At 34.0% G+C, this 7,365-nt stretch overlaps 1 pseudogene; it reads left to right on the top strand.

Moving 5' to 3' along the window:
• Positions 1 to 2,854: 2,854 nt before the first annotated feature.
• Positions 2,855 to 6,081, top strand: LOC120169139 (annotated as a pseudogene).
• Positions 6,082 to 7,365: the final 1,284 nt, after the last annotated feature.

Genomic DNA, 7,365 nt, shown 5'->3' with positions numbered 1-7,365 from the left:
TCGATCATCACTACTAGTTTTCTCTCGTTCATAAGTGATTCATTTTTTTTCTTTTTGTATTTGTTGATCAGTAGCGACATCAACTTTAATGTTAGTTGATGATCGTCGATATTCTTTATTGTCATTTTATTTTTATTTTTTTTCATTTGCAATAAGTTTACCTTTATGACACATTTTCTTTTGGCATTTAACATGTTTTCGGTTGTTTGACCGTTATTTTACTTATCTTTTTCTAAGGGTTGATTTAACATCGTCACGATTGATTAAGATGATACTTATCTGTTATATTGTTGATCTTCCCTACTTTGGACACTAGAATTGGATTTGGATGTCCGTTACGTGTTCGTGGATAGCTTTTGACATCGCTCAAGTCTGAATTGCAGTTTGTCGGTAGTTTTTCAGTAGCGTAATTCCCTTTTGTGGTTCGTTTTCCAATGCGATCGGATTTGTTTGTATCTATATTTGTTCGAGTTTTAATGGTTAGATTTTAATCTTTCTTCGTATGTTTCTTATGTGACCTTAAGTTGCTAGGTTTGTTTTAATGATTATAGAAAATTGTCTTAACTATGTGCTTAATTCACGATTATGATTGTAAATATTTATTGTAATTTAATAGTTGTCCCTTTTTTCCCATATGTATGGGGTAAGGGAGAGGTAAGATAGTAGGCTGAGCAGTTTCCGTAGGAGACCTCCGAATTATGAAATGTACTCCGTGGGACTCGATCCCACGAGCTCAAGATTGTAATTTAAAATATTTTTTTATTTTAAATAATATTAGTAATTTTTATAAATAAATAAAAATATTTGTGGGTCGCATTAATTATGAAGGAGAGGAGTTGATGAGGTGTAAAGATGATGAAAAGATAATAGTTTGTCTTTTATGTGAAAAAGGAGAACGTGAAATTAACCCATTTTGTATGATTCATACAGCATGAAAATGACATTTTGACCATCTCCCTACACTTAAGAAACAACTAGAAGAAAAGGAGAGTCGGGTTTATTTCAAGCAAGAAATTGAGGAGATATATTACAGAAAAAATAAGCTTAGGAGTGGTATAAACTACACTTTAGTATCTCAATTATTACTTTTTTTTTTATTTTGGTCACTTAACTATTATTTTTTCTCATACATTACATTTGCTTACTCGACATAAAAAATTTAACAGAATTGTTGACATTATATTTTTCAATGATGATGTGACATTATCTTATGGTAACACATTAGTGTTACCGTTAATTTTTTCACGATGAATGACCAAAATGAAACTGAATGACCAAAATATTACAATAAGAAAACTTGTTAAACACATTATGCAGACGTAGTTTCGAACATAACAATTTGTTGTATCATTTATGTAACAAAGTGAGAAAAATAGAAAATTTCAATAAACTAAGTATATTTTCATTAAGACAATAATTTAAATACTTTGTTGTTACTGCACCCTTCATATAAAAATTTGTTTTTTTTTCAAAATTAAGGAATCAAACTTTATTCTTTCTTTGTCGATTGAAATTTGTCTCATTTATAAAAAAAAATACATCAAAAACATTTCAAATCTATTGAGATAAAGAGAAAATTATGAGAAAATAATGTAATATATATATATATATATTCTCAGATTGACCCTTATTATACCTTTGTAAATATTATTCACTAACAATTTCTTCACTTACCCAAGATTTCCTTCAGAAGAGTCCCACAAGACAAGTCCACAAAATGTTATACCTCCGAAAATACTCCTCATTCACTAACAACTCCTCCGCCTACCAAAACCACCTTTGAAGGGTCGCACGCCCAACTGTAAACTCTTAACATGACTGTTGACAAACTCAAGAGATCTATCAGGGTCAAATCTACTGACTGATGGCCACATTTATACACTCTATTAGTCTATGAATAACATTCATGATCTATGTTTGACATCAACACGTACGAAGGGTCAATGTACAAACTCATATATCAGACAAGATGAAGTATTTATCTTTTCTTCGTTAGTTCCCTCTGAAACCTTTCTTCTTCCTTTCTCCATTCACCATCAATATCACCAGCTGTAACTCTACGTCCATGTTAAAAAGAATGAACTACTTACAGCCCCCATAACCTCGTTGTTACCATCAACAACCCTTAAAGTATAATTTATTCTAAATTTGATCTTTAATTATTTTAATGGTGTTAGACAAATGGGTCAAAATCGTCGAGGGTATAAAACTTCCATAATCATATTTAACCAAAAACCTTCAAGGGCTCAAATGAAACTCGAGTCATACTTTAGGGTCAAATTATCTATTAAGTTTTATTTTTCAGTCCTATAAATCTATATCCCCCATCGGGTAATTCACCTCTTTTGTGTGGACAGTTTCTTTCGGAGAAATTTCCCCCTTTTGTTTGCGACTTTGACAACATAGAAAACCAGCTTTTTAACACGTTCAAAAGAAGAGAAAGAGAAGTGGCAGCAGCAATATAAGCCATTATTTTGAAAGAGAAACGAGTTGCGGTGGCCCGAGTGGCTAGAAGCAAATAAGCTGAGGAGATAATGACATTTCATGGATGGAACGACAGGTGGTTGGGACATTTCTGTGAACTTTTAAATTTTAAACTCAAAATTCAAACAATTAAATCAAGTTGACGTAAATAACACGAATAATTTAATACTACCATACGTTTTCTATCCAAGTTCAAGCCACAAATCCCATATATTATTAAATTCGTCCAACACACACTATAAAACACTTCAAGGCTCTTATTCATAAAACCCAAAGCTTGGCTCGGTTTCTAAGCTTGGCTCGGTTTCTAAGCTTGGATAGCTTCTTTCATACGATCGTGACCGACGTTCCCTAACGTGTTATCCTTTACAAAAATAAGAGCTCTTTGAATTACACCGATTATCTGAAGAAATGTCTTCTCAAATTTATTCTTCAATGCTTCCTTCTTCAACTCATCCATCCATGCCCAACCACAATCGTCCTATAGCCAACTTCCATCCCTGCGTCTGGGGCAACATTTTCCTTTCATGTCCATCTAAAACGGTAAACAATTTAGATCAGTGATGAATCGAGGAGGCGGCCGAGAGTAGTCGTCCCCTGAAAACCTTATGTTCGTCCTTGATTTAGATGGTGAATTCCCCAACATATTAATCTTTTTTTGTACGTTAAAATTGTGGAGGACGTTAATGAAATTCCACAAAAATATGGAGAATTGAAGGAAGAAGTGAGGAGGATGGTTAAGGAAGCCATGGATGATGAGTTACTGCACAAATTACGTTTGATTGATACAATGGAACGGTTAGGAGTGAGTTACCATTTCGAAAGAGAGATAGAGAAAGCATTGCACAATATTTTTGAGCAGGACTGGGAACTGGACCAAACTCATCTCGAGGCTACTTCTCTTCGGTTTCGATTGCTCAGAGAGAATGGGTTTAATGTTCCGTGTGCTGAGTCTGTTCTTCCCTAGTACTTTATACGTAATTTTAGATAGGCATAAAGTAGCTTCAAACGTCTGATTAAATAATCATTTTGATCTTTATTTTTAAGAATATTTTAGCTTCCAACATTTTATTTCAAGACAAAAGGCCATAACATTTAATTAAGGGTAAAATGCGCATTTAGTACCAGAACTGTCAGTTTTGATCCGTTTTAATACATAAACTATCAGTTTTAATCCGTTTTAGTACCCAAACTTTCATTTTTTAAACCATACATAACGTTTATTTTTTGTTTCATTTTAGTACCCGCCATTAAAACCTTAACAGACGAGCTCGCCGCTCGCTGCGTGTACAGTCGTCGGTCGCCGCATCCATCGGCTAATGAAGCCTAAACTTTTCAGTACGCACTATTTCGACCCCCTAAATGCTATTATGATCTCCATTTTACCTAAAATACCTCAATCTCCCCAAAATGACGACAAACTCTTCAATTTCTTTATCCTCTGATCTCCATGGTCCACCGTCCGATGGGCTTAAAACTAGACTATGTTGGTCGACTAATCATTCTCTCGTGGTCCACCGTTTGGATTGGTCATCCTTTCACCATAGCAATACCACATCAGCCCGTTTGTTAAGTTTTTAACTGCTGAGTACTAAAATAAAACAAAAACTAAACTTTAGATATGATTTTTTTTAAAAAAAATGAAAGATTAGGTATTAAAATAGACCAAAACTAATAATTTAGGTACTAAATGTGTAATTTACCCTTTAATTAAATAGTGACTTTGGCCCTTATTATTATTTTTTGAGCATTTTGATCCCTAACATTTCATTTTAGGTAAAAAAATGTCCTGTTACACTAAATAGTCACTTTGCCATTATTTTGTTTTGGAACATTTTGACACTCAACGTTTCATTTTGGGGGCAAAAAGACTCATCCGTGGATAGAAGTCATTAATCAACAAAATGTCAATGCTCCAAAATAGATGCCCTTTTGCCTTAAAATGAAACGTTAGGGCCAAAATGCTTAAAAAAAAGGACTAAAGTGATTATTTAGTTAAATGTTAGGAATCGTTTTACTCTAAAAGAAAACATTAGGAGTCAAAACATTCCAGGAAAAGAATATGAGTCAACGTTAGAAACGTTTTTCAACATTATACCTTTCGGATATTACCAATACCTACTTGGATTGAGCAGAGATATTCAACAAGTTCAAAGATGGAGAAGGAAACTTCAAAAACTCTTTAACAAGTGATGTGAAAGGCTTGCTAGAATTATACGAAGCTGCACATTTACGTGTACATGGTGAGGATATACTCGAAGAAGCCCTTGTTTTCACCACCAGTCATCTACAGTCAGCCAAAGCTGCAGGCACTATCGAATATCCCCTTTCGGCCCTAGTTATCAGGCAATATAATTTAACCCAAATTATCAGGACAAATAATTTACTGATAACGAGTTTTATTTCAGGTGGTGAAAAGATTTAGATGTCGAAACAAAGCTTCCATTTATACGAAATAGATCGGTGGAAGGTTACTTTTGGATATTGGGAGTGTACTTTGAGCCTCAATAGTCTTACGCTAGAGAGATATTAACAAAAATACTACTCATGACATCAATTATGGATGACATATACGATGCATATGGCACATTTGAAGAACTTGAACTCCTTACGATTGCAATTCAAAGGTCAACAACTTATATATTTACACATGAATATATATAAACGTTAAGACGGTTTGATTTAATGTGGCAATCTAATGATCAAGTTTTCGATTTTCAGGTGGGATGCTGATTGTTTAGATCAACTTCCGGAATACATGAAATTCTTCTACAAGCCAATGTTCGATTTTTATGGAGAACTGGAGGAAGCGATGACAAAGCAAGGAAAATCATATCATTTCCAATACGCGAAAGATACGGTAAACTCTTCATCAGATACGAGTATATATGTAATACGAATATACTTAATACTTTAGAAAAGTTTAACGGTAATAGAAAGACCAACTAATGATCTTTTTTATTGCATAGTTTAAACAATTATCGGAATCTTATTTTGTGGAAAACAAATGGTACCAAGAGAAGTATGTACCAACGATGGAAGAGTACATGAGGAACGCACTTGTAACTGCAGGCTATGTCCTCTTGACAATAGCGTCTTTTATTGGAATGGAAGATTCAGTGACACCTGAGATTTTTAAATGGGCTTTTAGCAACCCGAAAATCGTCGCTGCTTCATCCGTCGTTTTCCGTCTCATGGATGATATCGCTTCACATAAGGTACATTCTGTTTTTTCGAATTTGGTTAGAGGTAATTTCAGTGACTTATATATATAAATACACGTTGTTTGAGCAAGAGAGAGGACACGTTCCATCGGCCGTTGAATGTTACATGAGACAACATGGAGTTTCAGAAGAAGAGGCATGCAGTGAACTGAAGAAGCAAGTGGAGAATGCTTGGAAAGATATAAACTACGAGATGATATTTAGTGAGACGATGAAGGTTATTCCGATGCCGGTTCTCAGACGAAGCCTCAATCTTACGAGGGTCATCGAGTTTCTTTACAAGGATGGAGATGACCAGTACACACATGTTGGGAAAGTTACAAAAGATGGGGTTGCTTCATTGCTCAGTGATCCGGTATCAGTTTCACCTTGATGAAATTAAGAATTTACCTGATTTATGTGACGTAATAAGGTGTTATTAGGATCTTGGCAGTTCTATAATTTGTAGCATATGCTTCATCTTGTATTTAAGGTGTTTTTATAAACAAACTAATATTAGATAATTTTATTATTTAAACAATCAATACATGAGACATAATACATAAAAAACACAAGAGAAATTCGAGCTAAACTTGAAGCGCTCAATCAAGCCCGTAGCTGAACATAGGTAGGAGGGTGTAACACCCCTAACCTGTACCCGACCCGAATACGAGTCTGAGGTGTCACATTGACTTTTCAAACTTTGACTCTAGACAAAATTCAAAGAAAATTTAAAACTTTCATTAAAATAAAAGCGGTTTATTTACATAAATTGACAAAAATAACCAAAATCGATCAGAGCATATTCAACTCAATCAATTAGTACATGCCAACTATATTCAAAATAACCAAATACATTTAAATCATCTATTTTCTGATCTAAATTTTGTAAGGGAGATGCTGACCTGTCTTGCTCTTCTTCACTTCTCTTCTCGCTTATGTAACCTACGTGTGAAACAATCACACGCTAAGTCTGTGACTTAGTGAGGCATTAAACTTATAAAGGAAACTCTAAATGCTTAAACATGTATGAACATATCACTTCATGATGTCACACAATCATTATATATAATATAATGTACACATCACACATTATTTCGATCATTAATCTTATTCTATTATCCATATTATTATCATTTATATCCTTTAATCATACATTTTTATCAACATATGACTCATTCAAACCATACACACATCATCATATCAATCATATAATACAATACATATCACAAAAGCATATACTTCACAAGTACTATCTTCATTATTATCTCTTTGTTTAGCCCATGTACACTTTTGAGAACTATAAATATGTGAGTCTATTGAGGTTGTGCACTATGCTGTCACCACGGCTCGTATGGGGTCCCATTAGGGGCTATGAAATTTGTCCCTAAGGACCACTATGAAATGTCCCGAATGACCACTATGTCCCGAAGGACCATTGTAAATCCCTCGACTCTTGGTATGCCAACTAACCTCTAGCTCTCTTTACACATAACATGGGCATTAGCAATATATCATGTAACATATTCATATAATCACATAGTTCACTTTCACCTGTCTCATATCTCTTGTGACCATATAATCACATCACTTTGTATCATATTCCACATATTCATATCACATAGTTCATGTCACTTGCATGGTTTTTCATAAACATAGATATCATATCTTATTTACA

Source organism: Hibiscus syriacus, unplaced genomic scaffold (assembly GCF_006381635.1).
Source record: "Hibiscus syriacus cultivar Baekdansim isolate YM2019G1 unplaced genomic scaffold, ASM638163v2 tig00111754_pilon, whole genome shotgun sequence".
In the NCBI taxonomy this organism is placed as follows: domain Eukaryota; kingdom Viridiplantae; phylum Streptophyta; class Magnoliopsida; order Malvales; family Malvaceae; genus Hibiscus; species Hibiscus syriacus.
Note: the sequence above shows the minus strand (reverse complement) of the source record. Positions and strands in the feature narration are given on the sequence as shown.